Raw genomic sequence first — 16,045 nt, forward strand, 5'->3', positions numbered from 1 at the left:
ACTCGTTAAGACTGCTTGTTATTTGTGAAGCTACAGACTGAACCGGCTATTCCTCCTTCGCCCCCAGGGACGACAGTTGAGTCCATGACTTTGGTGTCTAGCAGAGTTATGTAGTTAAGCCCGCAGGTTCATCTGTGGAAGGCGTTGTGCACATTTCCTTTGAGACAAGGCCTGAACGATCGGCTATGGAGTAATCACTCTGAAAAGCGATAAAGGACAATAATCACACTTCCATCCATCTGTGAACAATGCTTAGGAATCCATTTCCCCTTGTATTTAGCTGTGACACTGATTCCCTTTCCCAGACCTCAAGAGAGGGTTTTGGCATTTGAAACCAACGATGTATTCATCTGCTGTCTCTCGTCTTATGCTTAGATTGTAATGTATTTGGGGACAGGAATTTATTTTCTGTGTGCATACAGCACCTTGCACCATTAGAAGCACTAGGCATACATTAGTACCCAAGTGTTACAGTAATTCTACTAATAATCAACCAACAAATCAGATAAGACCATTGAGACATCTGGTCTAGTCTCTTGTTCTCTGAAAGTAGCCAGAGCCTTATGCTTGGGAATCAAAGGGCAAAGAAATCACATCTTGGACACTGCTTCCTCCTTAACCGAGTACTTCCTTCCTGCTTCCTAGAAGTGATCTGTTTTTGCCCAGGATCTGGGATCAGAAGGTGACATACTCGTGGGAACATTTTGCCTGACTTGGTATTTCTACAGACAGTCTTTCAGTTCCTCTGAGATCTCTTCCATTATTTGGTGAGCTAACAGGATTTTACCCCTCCCTGGTCTTTTGCTGGGTATTAGCAGTACGTCAAACCACCAGGCCTTCTATTTGTTCTAATGAAAAGAGGAATTACTGTCATACTTATCTAATAAAATTTATTTCATCATGTTCACCTCATTGGCAAGGCAGACCCTGGGGCACAGATCAAAATCAACTCCTCTGCATATAGCTTGTTAGAGAGCTACTTGGAAAAGGATATTTTTAGAAGCACATACAGAAAGAAATAAAAAAGCATTCCAGCTGCCACGCAAACAAACAACCACTTGGATTATATCTCCTTGTGGTTTTCAGTTTCTAAGGGGAAGGACAGGAACTCTGAGCATTTCTCTGCTTAGCCAGTTTCCTTCTGACTACTAGAAGCAGCTTTGTTCATAGCTTACCAGCAAATTAAGGAAAGCAAAAGTAAACCCCACAGCGAAACGCTGGTCCCTAACATATAACATACTGCAGCAACAGCAGTGAAAACAGCACAGGCTGGACTTCAGTGTGTGTGGGCTGGGTAGCTAAGTACGTGCCAACCTCGCATTACTCACCTGGAATCCCATGCTGCACTATCTGCACTAGCCAGATTCAAGCTAACTTGCGTAGGTTAGTCCATGTCCAGTTATTGCTATGAGGACATGCCAACAGGTGCACCCTCTACAGCAAACAGAAATCAAGGGTTTTAAACTAGGGATGACTGAAATGTCCATCTTCTCCTTTCAGCCCCATTCAGTAGCGCACTGTAGGGGCACATTCTCGTATCATTGTCAGTGTATTTACAGTGGCATCTGAGCACTAAACGCAGTCACCAGTGAGACTGGGAAGTAAGCAGAGGTGGTACTTTTAAATTATCATCATTATGTCTTTGGGTCAACACTCTATTGGGAGGAATGAGGCACATCAAGGTTATCATTTCCGGCTGCCCGCAAATTCAGGCCCACACTCTCACACCAGGTCACATTTTTTAAGGTTATCGTCTCACTGGTAAGAGCTAGAGACTTCCTGGAACACATGACAGGAGCCATAAAATGAAGTTATGGTCTGCAACTCTGCTCCAGGTGGACAACAGTAACGAGGAATGGCAAAACAATCGGTAGTGAGTTGCGCTGACTTTCTCCCAGATTCTGCAGTGTGATCTAGTTCTCTCTTCCTTGGAATTCCCACACCACTCTCTCTTTCAACCAGCTTCATCAGAGGGCTGGTAGAGTTACATGTACATCACTCTGGATTCAGACCTAAGGCCTTATGAGGGCTGAATCCAATATCAAAGTAGACCTTATTTCATTCTTACCTGACTCATGCCCACTACGGTGACCTCCCCCAGCTCCAAAAAACATCCCATTATGGGGAAAATCTTCCTGATTACGGGGCAATAGGACCAGAGGCCAACAGTTCTGAAGCTGAGGATGCGCTTGCTGGTAAAAAGGGCTGCACTGACACCCATGGAGTCATAGGCCCAGTGGGGCACGTGGCCATATTGGTATAGCTCTAATGTGTTTTCAAGTGCCCCCAGGGAGCAGCATTCACCTCTGTTTCAAGACAAATAAATACCTGGACCTCACTCCCCTTTGGCTTCCACCAAGGCCAATCAGGAGAACAGCACCCTGCAGACAGCAGAGCTGAATTAGTATAAAACTGGGAGGAGAGGGAGCACAGAACCAGCCCCTGGAGCCCTCTGCATTTCCCTCCTGCAGAGGCAGCATGCAGGGTTCCCTCCTAACCCCCTCCCCTGCAAACCTTGGCAAGAACCTCTGTCGGGCACGAGCAGAGCTCCTGACGCTCCCCAGCGTCTCCTAGAATTCACTTTCTCAAATACAACCACCATGGCCACATGCAGGCACCAGAGGCTTCTCTGGTGGCCACAGTCTCTTGGGTGGTGAGTGGGGGATGGGAGGAGGGAGTGGCAGCTCCTCCCCCAGGGCTGCCAACAGTGATTGGGCCCTGCCCTTGTCTGGAGTCTGCTGCAGGCATCCCCTATGAATTCCCATTTTCCTGGGGCAGGTGGGGCTCAGGATTCCAGTTTTACCTCTGGGGTAGCAGGCAGCAACCTCTGGACATAGGGTGGTGGGGTACGGTGCCTGGCTGTAGGTTTTCAGCGTGGACACCAAGCTCCCCCACCCACCCCATCACTGCTGGCCCCTGCTGTCTGCTGCGACCTCTCACCCATTCTCCCGTTGTCTCTGGCCCCCTAAATACTCCCTACCCTATTCCTCATCCAAGGCGTAATTTGTCAAGTTTCACCTTTATTGAATTACGTCCTTCTTCTTTCCAGAATAGCATCATTGATACCCTCTCCCCTGTTCAGACACATTGCTTGCTGGGCCTTGTTTACCCTGGCCCGCATCTTTGATCTACTTCAGCTACGTAAATCCTGTAGCTGAAGTCAATGTACATACCACAGCATCTTACATGCAGTAAGGTCAACAGGGCCTGCTCTCCTGTCAAGGCCAGCTACTCTTTTCGTCTTGGTTGAGTACCAGCATTGTCAGGAGCAAGCTCAGAGACTGATTTATTGAGTCTAGTGTAGATGAGATAAATCAACAGCTGGAGGGTTGATCTCTGCTGTGTCGATCCACCACACAGTGGAGAAAAGGCCTCAGTCTGCTCAATATTCCAGACCCAGAGTGGAGTGATTCCAGATTTGTACTGGTTTAATTGGAAGCAGCATCATGGCCCATGGCTCCATTTTGTTGGCCTATAGCCTGACCCTCAGTCTTGTAAAGGGCAGAGATGCACATAGCCAAATACATTTTCAGTCTCCCTGTTGACAGAATAAGGTTGCAGGTATGACCAGAAATCTTTTTGCACTCTGTACGCTGTATCTTGTCATCCAAGGTAAATATGCAGCTCTGTGAACCTTCAAGAGGAGGGGAAGGGAAGATATTTGCTTTTTCGTTCCATTCCCTCTAAGGCCGGAATAATATTTGATGAGAAACAAAGAATGGAACAAACTAGATGATAATCACATACGGTGAACAAACACTGCTCAGATCCTGGGTTGGTCAAATGACAAAGTCTGCAGAATTCAACTGATAGAACTTTGGCAGCCTGGGACAGGAATAGTTGTACATGTCCATTAACTGGTACAGCATGTAGATACTTGATCAGTCATGGGTGGATGACAATTCTTTTGCAGCAAGGGGACATGGATCTCTTACCTCCCGGGTCCATTCAACTCCACGGAGAATTCTCCTAGTAGCAAGGACAGACTAATGATGGTAATACCTGACTCTCAGATGGCCTGCATCTTATTTGCACTAGTCTAAGGTGGGTGTAAAATGCACCCCAATCAGGCCAATAGCATTTAGCTTGTACTCTGTACTAGCACAATGAGACAGACCATCTATGCCAATAGGCTCAGTGTTTCCTTGTATTTCCATCAGTCTGCACCATCTCAACTTATGCATAAATTGTAAATGCTTTGGGGGAAGGGACTCTCCTTTTGTTCTGTTTGTACACCACCTAGCATAACGGGACATCAGTTCATGAGTAGATTTCCTAGCCATTATGGTAATATGAATATTAATAACACAACTTTCACTTAGGGTTGTTAAGCAGTAAGCACACCGGTAAGCATGAGGCTTAGTAGTAAACCAGTTAACCAGCCCTTGCTGGTGAACTCTGGCAGTAGCCAGCTGCACCAGGTGCCTGTAGTCCAGGTAGTGGGACCTTACAGCCATGGTGGGACCTCAGAGCTGCGTCTACACGTGCACGCTACTTCGAAGTAGCGGCACCAACTTCGAAATAGCGCCCGTTGCGTCTACACGCGTCGGGTGCTATTTCGAAGTTAACTTTGACGTTAGGCGGCGAGACGTCGAAGTTGCTAACCTCATGAGGAGATAGGAATAGCGCCCTACTTCGACGTTCAATGTCGAAGTAGGGACCATGTAGACGATCCGCGTCCCGCAACGTCAAAATTGCTGGGTCCTCCATGGCGGCCATCAGCTGGGGGGTTGAGAGATGCTCTCTCTCCAGCCCCTGCGGGGCTCTATGGTCACCGTGGGCAGCAGCCCTTAGCCCAGGGCTTCTGGCTGCTTCTGCGGCAGCTGGGGATCTATGCTGCAGGCACAGGGTCTGCAACCAGTTGTCAGCTCTGTGGATCTTGTGTTGTTTAGTGCAACTGTGTCTGGGAGGGGCCCTTTAAGGGAGCGGCTTGCTATTGAGTCCACCCGTTGACCCTGTCTGCAGCTGTGCCTGGCATCCCTATTTCGATGTGTGCTACTTTGACGTGTAGACGTTCCCTCGCTGCGCCTATTTCGATGTTGGGCTGAGCAACGTCGAAGTTGAACATCGACGTTGCCGACCCTGGAGGACGTGTAGACGTTATTCATCGAAATAGACTATTTCGATGTCGCAACATCGAAATAAGCTATTTCGATGTTGGCTGCCTGTGTAGACGTAGCCCAGGGCTCCTCCATGACTCTGCATCTTGCATCTTTATTTTCCTATGTGAAAACGGTAGCATCTTACATGTGCATTGCCCATGTGTAACTGCAGCTGGTCAGGACTTTTTGGATAGTGTCTTTTGCTTTGAGAAATGCTGGTTTAAAATGACGGGTAAAACAAGCTCTGAGCAGAGAAACAGCACTAGATTTGTGTGTGACAACTGCAGCATTCTATCACGGACAGGGACTGCCCTGCCAGAGAACCTCTACAGATTGAGCTAACAGCTCTGGGGACCAAGTGCAGAGAGGGACATGCAAGGGCAGAAGGTTCAATGAACCAAGAAGCCCTAAAGTAGGCATTTATGGAATAACCTGCTTTTAAGGAAAGTTTCTTCCTCACTCCCAATAGTTCGAGTTTGGCTTAGGCCCTCAAGCATGAGCATTGCTATCCCCATTGGTAACCGTGGACTATTTGTTTCTTTAATATTCACAATTACATTTCTGGATATCCTTATTCTCGACAGAGCTGTGTAAGTCACTTCATCAGGATCCAGTATAGCAGTGCTACCATCTGGAGGATTTTGCAATCCACACAGAACTGCCTGATTAACAATCCAGGCTGATGCCAGAAAAACATGATTTTTCCAGGATTATCTAAACCTCTCTTTGGCATGACTAAAAACAAGTGACTTGCAGTCACCGAGCATGTGCCTGCTAATCAGAGACACTGAACTGCATTCACAATCCACACTTATACATTCCCAATGTATCAGTGCAAATCACCCAGGCCCTTTAAAATAGGGCTAGAAAAAGCACCACAGCAGGCCCTCCAGGGCACAGGGGACGGGTAAGCTGGCAGTTGCCCCAGGGCCCTGTGCTTTAAAAGGGAGTGGTACTTCAACTACTTATCTTGCAGTAACAAAGGGTCCTGTGGCACCTTTTAGACTAACAGAAAAGTTTTGAGCATGAGCTTTCGTCAGCAGAGACTCACTTCATCAGATGCATCAGTGAGTCTGTGCTCACGAAAGCTCATGCTCAAAACTTTTCTGTTAGTCTATAAGGTGCCACAGGACCCTTCATTGCTGTTACATATCCAGACTAACACGGCTACCCCTCCGATACTTATCTTGTAGTGGGTCTGCTGGCTAGGAGTCCTGGGCCCTTTAAATCACTGCTGGAGCATCACATGGTGTACTCCAGGAAGCTTTAAAGGCTGCGGGGAGGGGCAATGTGGCGCACTCAGAGCGGGCATGCCCCTTTTTGCAGCACAAAGCTGTTTCCTCTGCCCCCATGGCCCACCCATGGGCCTGGCAAGTCTGTGGGCTGCCCTGCACGGGAGGAAAATGTACTACATGAAGCAGTCTTGCGCAGCTAAAAGAAAATATTGTTTAAGTCATCTGATCCTATCTCAAGTCCTCCAGTTCTACGACTCGGGCTGGTCTATGCAAACATTTACTTGGCAGCAAGCTCGGGTGTGGCTCAAACCCCTGTTATCCTGCCAGGCACCAGCTGGCCCTGTGGATCTGGCTGACGCACACTCTAATTCTACTCCTACTTCAACACAGGGCATATCAAAGTGCACAGAGGAAACGTTAGTGCCTGTCAGCAAGGTCTGTACAGACAGTGCAGGGGAGACTAGGGCAAGATTGAGTCACACCATAGTTTGCCACCAACTAAATCTGAGTGCGGACAACCCCTGAGGTTTTGTTGTCAGGCTAGAGCAGAATGCTAGCACTGGGGGAGTTTTGGCACTAACTAACTGGCGAATATACCACGGCAAATATTGAATGGCAATGTTCCATATGCTGCAGAGTGGATGCCCCCCTACACACACATGCCTTGCACCCCTGCTTAAGTCTTACACACAGTGTCAGTAGGGCATTGACATTGTGTTGAGCCTCTACACCGGGGGTCAAGAAAAAATAGAAATACATTCAACTAGAACAACACACTGTAGCAATGAAATTGTCTCCTCTGTCAAAACAAAAAGCAGTCAAGTAGCACTTTAAAGACTAGCAAAATGTTTTATTAGGTGAGCTTTCGTGGGACAGACCCACTTCTTCAGACCAGAGCCAGACCAGAACAGACTCAATATTTAAGGCACAGAGAACCAAAAACAGTCACTATAGGGGCTCGTCTGCATACTTGACTCAATCCAATTGTTGACCTTCCCCCCGCACCCCTCCACTCTCTGATTTGCTCACCTTGATTATCTTTTTCTGCTTTGTCCTCCTTGCTTACTGTTTTTGGTTCTCTGTGCCTTAAATATTCAGTCTGTTCTGGTCTGGCTATGGTCTGAAGAAGTGGGTCTGTCCCACGAAAGCTCACCTAATAAACTATTTTGCTAGTCTTTAAAGTGCTACTTGACTGCTTTTTGTTTTGATAGTGTATAGACTAGCACGGCTTCCTCTCTGTTACTACTCTCCTCTGTATGCACCATTATTGAATTAACTGCATGAATTGTACAGGCAAAAAAACATTGCACCCTGCTCTCTTCCTCATTTTTTTTAGTTAACCCCCCCCCCCACATTTTCTAATGTTGAAAGCAAAAGCATTCATTTCTCAGGCTGTTGAAGCTCAGTGTTTTAACATTACTCTCCTGTGGCTAGAAAGGAGGCTGTGACTTGCAGGACTAGTCGCATAGCAATCTTCAGGAATGCTGTAGCAACAACATATCTCAAAGAAGGGCATTTGCAGCCTGTCTTCTGGGTGGTGCCTGAATGCCACTCACGACAGTCAGACTGGCTCTTCGGTTTGCTTAGTGCCACCAACACTCGTTAACAGATGAGCATTTGCAAGGCCACCTTCAGGGGAAGGAGAGAAAGGAGAAAACATAACAGAAACCCGAGTCACTCACCAGCTGGAAGGAAAACTGACAGCCTCTGCTGCACTGGGACCCAAAATGACCATCTTACAGATGCTCCTACTTCTTTAGTCTCACTGTGAAGGACTAGCTACCAGAAAAACATGCTGAGAAAGACTTCTCTCAAAAAACTTGACTCTCCTCTCCTGCCAGTTTCACTCTGCTCCCCCCGTGTAGAGTGACTCCTGAGTCGCACAGGTGCAAGTGAGATTAGGTTTAGCAGATTAGAGTGAGTGAACGTTCTGAACCTGCTGCAAGCCCCAGCTGTTTGAGAAGGAGAGGGCTAGAAGAATACTAACACAGAGGAAGCCGTGCTAGTCTATACACTATCAAAACAAGAAGCAATCAAGTAGCACTTTAAAGACTAGCAAAACAGTTTATTAGGTGAGCTTTCGTGGGACAGACCCACTTCTTCAGACCATAGCCAGACCAGATATTGAGTCTGTTCTGGTCTGGAGAAGTGGGTCTGTCCCACGAAAGCTCACCTAATAAAGTATTTTGCTAGTCTTTAAAGTGCTACTTGGTTGCTTTTTTGTTTTGATAGGGCTAGGAGAGTGTTTGTAGAGATAAGCAACAACATTTAATACTTTGTATTCAACCAAACTGTCTCCCAGTTCCTAGCATATTCGCCCTTGCTCTTTCTAAGGGAATTTCACTCCTATCTGCACACTTATAATTCATTTACACTCACAAAATAAGCCATAAATGGCGACAATCCTCTGAATGTTCATGGAACCAGCTCCCGGGGCAGTAGCAGTTCAAATTTCCCACCCCTGCACCTCTCACGGGTCATTGCCTGCTCTGCTGTGGCTGCCAACCAAGGGGTAAGAAAGCCACTGGTGTGAGGTAGACATGTGTCCACTGAACACTGCATTGGGCCATGCTTTTAAACACTGTTAACCTGTCCTAGAGAGTTATATAGTTACGTAGACATATGTATAAAATACCACACCTCCTCTAGTGCAAGATTTTCCCTCACAGGTTATCTCCAGAATTACACTTATTCCTATGGTACAGTCATGATTGCAAAGAGGGAAACACAGTCCAGCAGCTAGGACCCTAAAAAGGAACACAGGAGACCTTGATTCAATTCCATTTGTCATATACTCACCCTGTGACTTTGAGCAAGTCACTAAGCCTATCTGTGCCTCATTTCCCCAGCTGTACAATGGACGTAACAACAGCTCCCTGACTCACCAGGGTATTGTGAGGATAAACACATTACAGGTGGTTGTGAAGAGTTTATAGTCTACAGGAAAAGGAGCTATCAATGTATCAACAGACACATGTCCACTGTTCTCTGTAAGCTGAGAACTTGGGAGGTTGCCCAGGAGAAATTCAGATGTGGCCCATCTGGTTAGCAGAGCACCCACAGCCAGCAGCATGTGTTTATACTGGTGGTGCACATGCCTCAGTGCACAGAACAAAATTTATTCCACCCTTGAAGGAAAAAATTAGAGGGACTCCCTGCACACATCCCCTCCGGAGTTCTCCAGTACAGTCAATAATGCTTAGATCATCAGTAGGAGGTAGGTGCCTTAACAGCTTTGAGGATCTGAGCCTGTGTCCTACCAACTGCTGTCTAAAGCTCCCTGTGACTAATTCAGGGGAGGATGCCCTTTCAGCTCCTGCCTTTCCTCCTGTGGTTTCTTTACACTCTCCTTGTGACTCTGGATGCCTGGCATTCGCATCAGATCGTTCCTGGAACACCACCACACAGGGCATTAGGTACTCCCTGTGTGAGTCTCAGTCAAAGGTCTCCAAGCACCTGACAAAGGAGGGTCAGCATCAGCGTTCCCTGGAAGCTGTGTGCTTTGGTGGCTGCCGAGGAGAGATTCAAATGCTGCCCAGCTGATTAGCACAGCACTCACAGCTGGCAGCATGCATTTCTATTGGTGGTGTGCATCCGCACATGTCTTGACACACATGACAAAATTTATTCCACATATGGATGGAAAAAGTTAATAGGAACCCTGGTCAGTGTCATCATTTCTCATGTGAGGAAAGAAAAGGAAGTAACTTGCCCGAAGTCACATAGCACATCAGTGAAAGAATCCAGGGGAGGACCCAGGAGACCTGAGTCCAGTGCTCTATTAGGCCAGGCTGCCTCTTGATCCATGTATGGCATCTTTATTCACAAGACCTTGGAGAGTGCTAAAATCATTGTCAGCTTCTCTACTGGAAGGCCACATGATTCTGAAAATGGCACTTTCCAATCCTTCTCAGGAAGCAGCTATTTCCTGCAGAAGGAGCGTTCCAAACTGCTTCCCAGACCTGCTCTCACAAGCATAGCAGTAAACACCCATGTAGCACCAGTCACCTGCAAAGCTCTTTGCTCAGATTGCCTAGTTGGTGTCTGAGTTGGCACACCCTATGCTGTGTGGTTTTAGGTTAACAGCTTAGAGATGGTCATTTACTACTTCCTGCAAACCATGGGCCCCAGAATTTTCCCCAGTGACTTCTGCAGTGGTTGAGTTATGCAGTGTGACCAATCCCATTGTGTGCACTACAGAGTTAGCGCTGGAAATGACAGCTATAGGCCCAGGGTACAGGACTGTGGGAAGACACCAACTTTCAGGTGCTTGTGTGCTGATTTCAGTTGATAAATCTAGCCCAGATGATTATACTCAGTCACAGTGGACAAACAAGTCAGGTCCTGCAACAATTGACACTTAATTCTTCTACTGATAGGCATCAAACCCTGACTGTTTGCTGACATACCATATCCAGTGGCATTGAGTTCCTAGCTCATTGCATATTAGATAACAACAGGAAAAAATTCATGCCAGTTGAACTTACTTGCCAGTGATAATCATGAAACCAAACACAACCAAAGGTGCAAACAACTGAAGCAAATTCATTTAAAAATCTGGCTAAACATCCCTTTGAAATATTTCTCAGCACTCACGCACCTCTCATTCTAGCACGCCTTATTGTGAAACATGAACAAAGGGACAGCAAGATGAAAAGGAAAAAGGAAGGCTGACCACCAGAGAAGAATAATTGTTCTAACCATTAGAGTTATTTGTTTTAGGAATAATCTCCCACTGGAAATGAGAAAACGCTTTTTATAGGATCCACCTACAAGAACAAGACAAAACAGGGATTTTGAGTACAAGTCTGCACTGGACCATTAGGAAAATGGGTCAAGAGAAATGTTCCCTCTATTTTTTCCCCCTCTGTGTGTGGAATAAATTTTGTTATAGCCACTGAGGGATGTGTGGATGTGCACTCACCAATGGAAAACACATGGTGATGGCTCTAGGTACTGTGCTAGTCAGCTGGTTGACATTTGAATGTCTCCTGCATGGCTCCCCAAGCACTCGATTTACAGGGACCTCTGGCCAGTTTTGGATGGAAGCCTCAAGGAGAACAGCAAAGGGGAGCCAGTAGATCAGTTAAGAAACTGCCGCATCCTCTTTTTCAGTGTTAAAATATTACCCTTCAGGTCTGCTGGAGGAACAGTCTTCAATCGTGGCCTAAAACCAAGGCCTGGGCACTAAAGGCAAGGAAGGCCCCCACAACATGCCCAGATTATATCTCCCTTTCTGCTGACCTCAAGTCTTCCTGCATTGCCACTGGCACCTGGACTTCTGTGTTCTCTAGTAAAGGCTAGGTTGGAAGGGTTGCGTGCTCCTTGCTCAAATGTAGTAAGGAAAAGAAATCTTGGCACTGGAGAATGTACAGAAAAGGGCAACAAAATGATGAGGGGTTTGGAACAGGTGCCTTCTGAGGAGAGATTTAAAAAGACTAGGACTTTTCATCTTAGAAAAGAGGAAACCAAGGCAAGGATATGGTAGACATCTGTAACACTATGACTGGGGTGGGAAAAGCGAATACGTTATTTAGTTGCTCCCATAACATAAGTATGGGTTGAACCTCCTGGGACCCTCAGGACCTGAGCAGTCCCAGACCAGGGATTTTGCCAGACCAGGGGAGGTCAGTGGCCCCCTGCAGGCCTTCAGCTCCTGGGTTCCTCTCCCAGCTATTGCCCGTGGCTTCCCAACCCCTAGAGGCTCCCCAGACATGGCTCAGCCATCAGCTGCCATTTTCTGGCCCTGGCCAAGGCTTCCTACCTCCTCTCCCCAGCCATGGGCCACTGCCACCCAGCCTTGGCTGCTGGCTTCCCACCTGGCACTCAAGGTGAGGCTCTCTTGCTGCTGATCCCAGGCCCAGGCTTCCTGACTGCTACTGCCCCCATCCTGGTGGCCCCTGCGCTAGGCTTTGACCGCTAGTCCACCCAGCTTCTCCTGCTCCCAGCCCCAAGACTCTTTGGTCCTGGAAGAGCCATGGTCCTGCTGGCCCACAGACATTGCCAGATGAGAGAATCCCACATTTCAGGAGTTTCAACCTGTACTAGGGGGTCACACAATGAATTCATGGGGAGCAGGTTTAGAACAAGCAAAAGAAAGTATTGCGCCACGCAGCCCATGGTTGGCCTGGGGAACTCCTTATCAGAGGACGTTGTTTAGATCAGGACTTTGAGGGTTCAAAAAAGAAGATAAATTCATGGTGGTTAGGTTCAACAACGGGTGTGAACCAAGACAGATATAAATGGCGTCCCTAGCCTCCGCTTGTCAGACCTAGGGAGTAGGTAATACGAGAGGGATTCTTGATGATTCCCTGTTCTGTCCACACCCTCTGAGGCACCTAGCATTGGCCACTTTGGAAGATAAGACGCTGAGCTAGATGGACTTTTGGTCTGACCCAGTATAGCCAGTCTTACACAAGAAAAATAAATTAACTAGTCTTACCATGCAATACATTTTAAGCACACCAATCCTTCTTCCAGCAGGCACTGGGCATTCCTAATGTAACACAAACTATGGTCTGCAGAGATACCGCTTAGCATCACTGAGGGATTCACCTGGAAGCCAAAGGGTAATTTGTTTTCTTTCTGTTTTGTCTAGAATATGACAGGGTAGAAATGGATGCTTAGTCTGAGGTACGCACATTCCAGCAATGCAAGGTGTTAATTTCAGAGTGCCCTGTGCTGCAATTAGGAGATAGACCCAAAACCTAGAGGTCTTTGAAAGACACTAATCTCCGCTACTCACCAAATGTGTAAAGTTTGTGATGTTTTAAAACAAGAACCTAGTCAACGTGTGATTGGCTGTTAATATTTGTTCAGTCAATATACAGCCTATGCTATCTGAAGATTACAGCTGTCTTTTGGCCCATTGCAGTCATGTATGCATCTTGGTATTGAATATACATTGAAGGTGCTCAGATACTGGGGCAATGAGCTACCATCTGTGTTCCCTGTTTTTTCCCATCCACCTGCATGTGCCGATGCTCACCACCCATAGAAATATGTGCTGCCGGTCGTGTGCACTTGGCTGGCTAGCTGGGCAGCATTTGAATCCTCCCTCGGTGGCCGCCCAAGCACTCAGCTTCCAGAAAACCCAACGCCATCAGGCATGTTCAGAAACACTGAAAGGAAGCACTTGCCTGACTCTTTGGTTGCTGTCAGAGATAGGGTGTTGCAGCTGGGTTCAGTCCAGCCTGGCTCTTCCTGCATCCGATTAGCAGCCTTGTGAACATGTGTGATATGACAAAAGGGTCCAATCAGTCAGAATGCTAAACCCATGATATACATTGTTAGAGTCATAGGCTATCCTTGATCTTTAGACAGAAGTCTATGGCAATAGGAGGTCTGCCCCTGAAGCATACATCTCATGTGCATTTCCAAGGGATTCAGAAATAGCTTCAGTGCCCAAGACAGAGCTGCATTTGGGTCCAAAGGGATTTTTTATCTTATTTCTTTATTTGTAATTTGTTTCGTAAGAGTAGCATCACTTTGCATTTCTAAAGGATTAGTACACACCTTGGGTACTTTGAGCCATTCTACATTCCACCAGTCCTGGAAGTAAAGCAGAAGCTAAAAATTACTGCCTGATACATCTTGGTTGGTTGAGCTAGCTCGGCTCAAATGACAAGAGTCAGCCGCGACACATTGCACACCTTGTTTGAAATGGCTCTAGGGAAATTATCACAAGGCTTATTTCAAGAGAAGGACAAAGAACACAAGGTTCACCGACTTGTCCAGACAGGCTTTGCCTAAGAAGGAAGGATGGCCATGGAGAGGGCCCAGGCCCTAAGTTAGGGATCAATTCCTACCTCTTTCCCAAACTTGCTGCCAAACAGCAACCTGGAGGTTCCCCTGCCCGTGCTACATGTGCTCAGATGTTACTCTAGTTTAGATGTAAAAATCTGCAGAACTAAAGGAGAGTTTCATCTCATACCTCTGAGGAAGATGGAGTGCACCGATAAAGCTAGTTCCTAGCACTTGAGTTCTGTGTATTTTGAAAGATGGTCTCTTTCACTAACAGAAGTTGGTCCAGTAAAATTTTATCACACCCACTTTGCATCTCTAAGAAAGTTTGAGACTGAATTGCTCTTCAGATGCATAAGCAGCTTGAAACAGAATGACAGCAAGATGCCACCTTGTGGCAATCAATAGGAGTTCAGGTTTCAGAGGGGGCTCTGTTTGTTTGTTTCAGCAAAAACAAGGAGCCGGGTATACCTTAAAAGACTAATGATTTTATTGTGGCATAAAGTGAGTTGCAAAAAAAGCTTATGAGATGCATGAAGGGAAACAGGAGCTCAGAAACTCCTCTCTTCTCTAGAGGACCAGCAAGTTACACTGTAGATTTAAATAGCCAATTTCAGAGCGTGGGAGACTGGTGATAACTGATGGGTTTTTTTTCATGAAATATGTAACTCTTGAAATGATGTGTATATAAGAAAAGCCTAGCTTGCCTTTTAAAGGAAGATTCTAGCTTTCAGAGTTGTAAACACAAGCTTGTTCAGAACCCAGAAGACCAAAAAAAAAAACCCCTCTTCTCTAAGCCTCCAGCCCAGACAAGTGCTTTTGGCATCTTGACTCATCATTTTTGGGCTGCTGCAGCTGGCCATACTGACCTTTTCCAAAACAAAGCTCAAACAGGAATAATTTCTACTGACATTGTATCATTTGAAATTTAATTCCAGGACAATGGAAATTGGCTAAATCTGAATGCACAAATTAAGGGCAGAATCTTATTTCACCTGATTTCAAACATACTAAATCACTCTGGCTTAGACATTCAGATCCAAATATTAATGTTGTTACTTTGTGGAGGGGGAAGGAAATTCTGGAAGAATGAAATACAGCATGATGCAAGAAGGCAGACAGAGCAGGGTAGTAATTTTCATTGTAAAAGATAACGTGTGCCTGATTAGAAATGAAAGCTTCATCTTGCAAACCAAGCGATACCAAAGGGTACAGATTTTTCAAAACCTGTGTATTATAGAGTTGACAATAGCTTCAATTTTCAAAACAACTCTCTCCCAGGGCAAGTTGGGTACAAAGTATTTCCCAATCAAACTACACGTTGAACCTCTGTAATCGGACACTGGTCCAGCAACATCCAGAATCCAGCATGATTTCAGTTAGCCAGATGACTACTCGTCATGGGGGTATCAAGTTTCCAATGGTCCTGTGAAGTCTTACAGCTACCAGTCCTGTCTCTGAGTTCTGTGCTGTTATTTAGCTGTAATTTACCCCTAAATGTCTTCCAAGAGCCCTGTAAGCAGTGGGAGTGTTGGTAACGCTGCTAGCCAATAGTGACATCCTATGGTCCAGTAAAGTCTCTCGTTCAGCACCAGTCAGGTCCCAAGGGTGCTATACTAGAGAGGTTTAGCCTGTAGCAGTTGTCTCAATTTCACTGAAGGGGGATCTTTCAACATTTTCAGAAAGCAGTGTCATTTTGAAAGAAATTTTTTTTTTCTCTAAACATGGTTAATTTCTATGTAGACTTACTCTAGATTCAGACTTTCAATCTGCAAAATTTTGGTGTTTCTGCTTCTAAATCATAATGAAATCAGAGTTCACAAAATCAGAATCATCCAGAAATTAGAATGTATTCTCAGTAAAGCTCTCTCTCCCTCTCTCTCAGCGACTTCTTTTTAGGCAGGAAGAAATTTTAAATTCAGCTTTAGGCAGAAGGGGAAAAAATGCACATGCATTTTACTACAG

Source organism: Carettochelys insculpta, chromosome 31 (genome assembly GCF_033958435.1).
Source record: "Carettochelys insculpta isolate YL-2023 chromosome 31, ASM3395843v1, whole genome shotgun sequence".
Taxonomy (NCBI): domain Eukaryota; kingdom Metazoa; phylum Chordata; order Testudines; family Carettochelyidae; genus Carettochelys; species Carettochelys insculpta.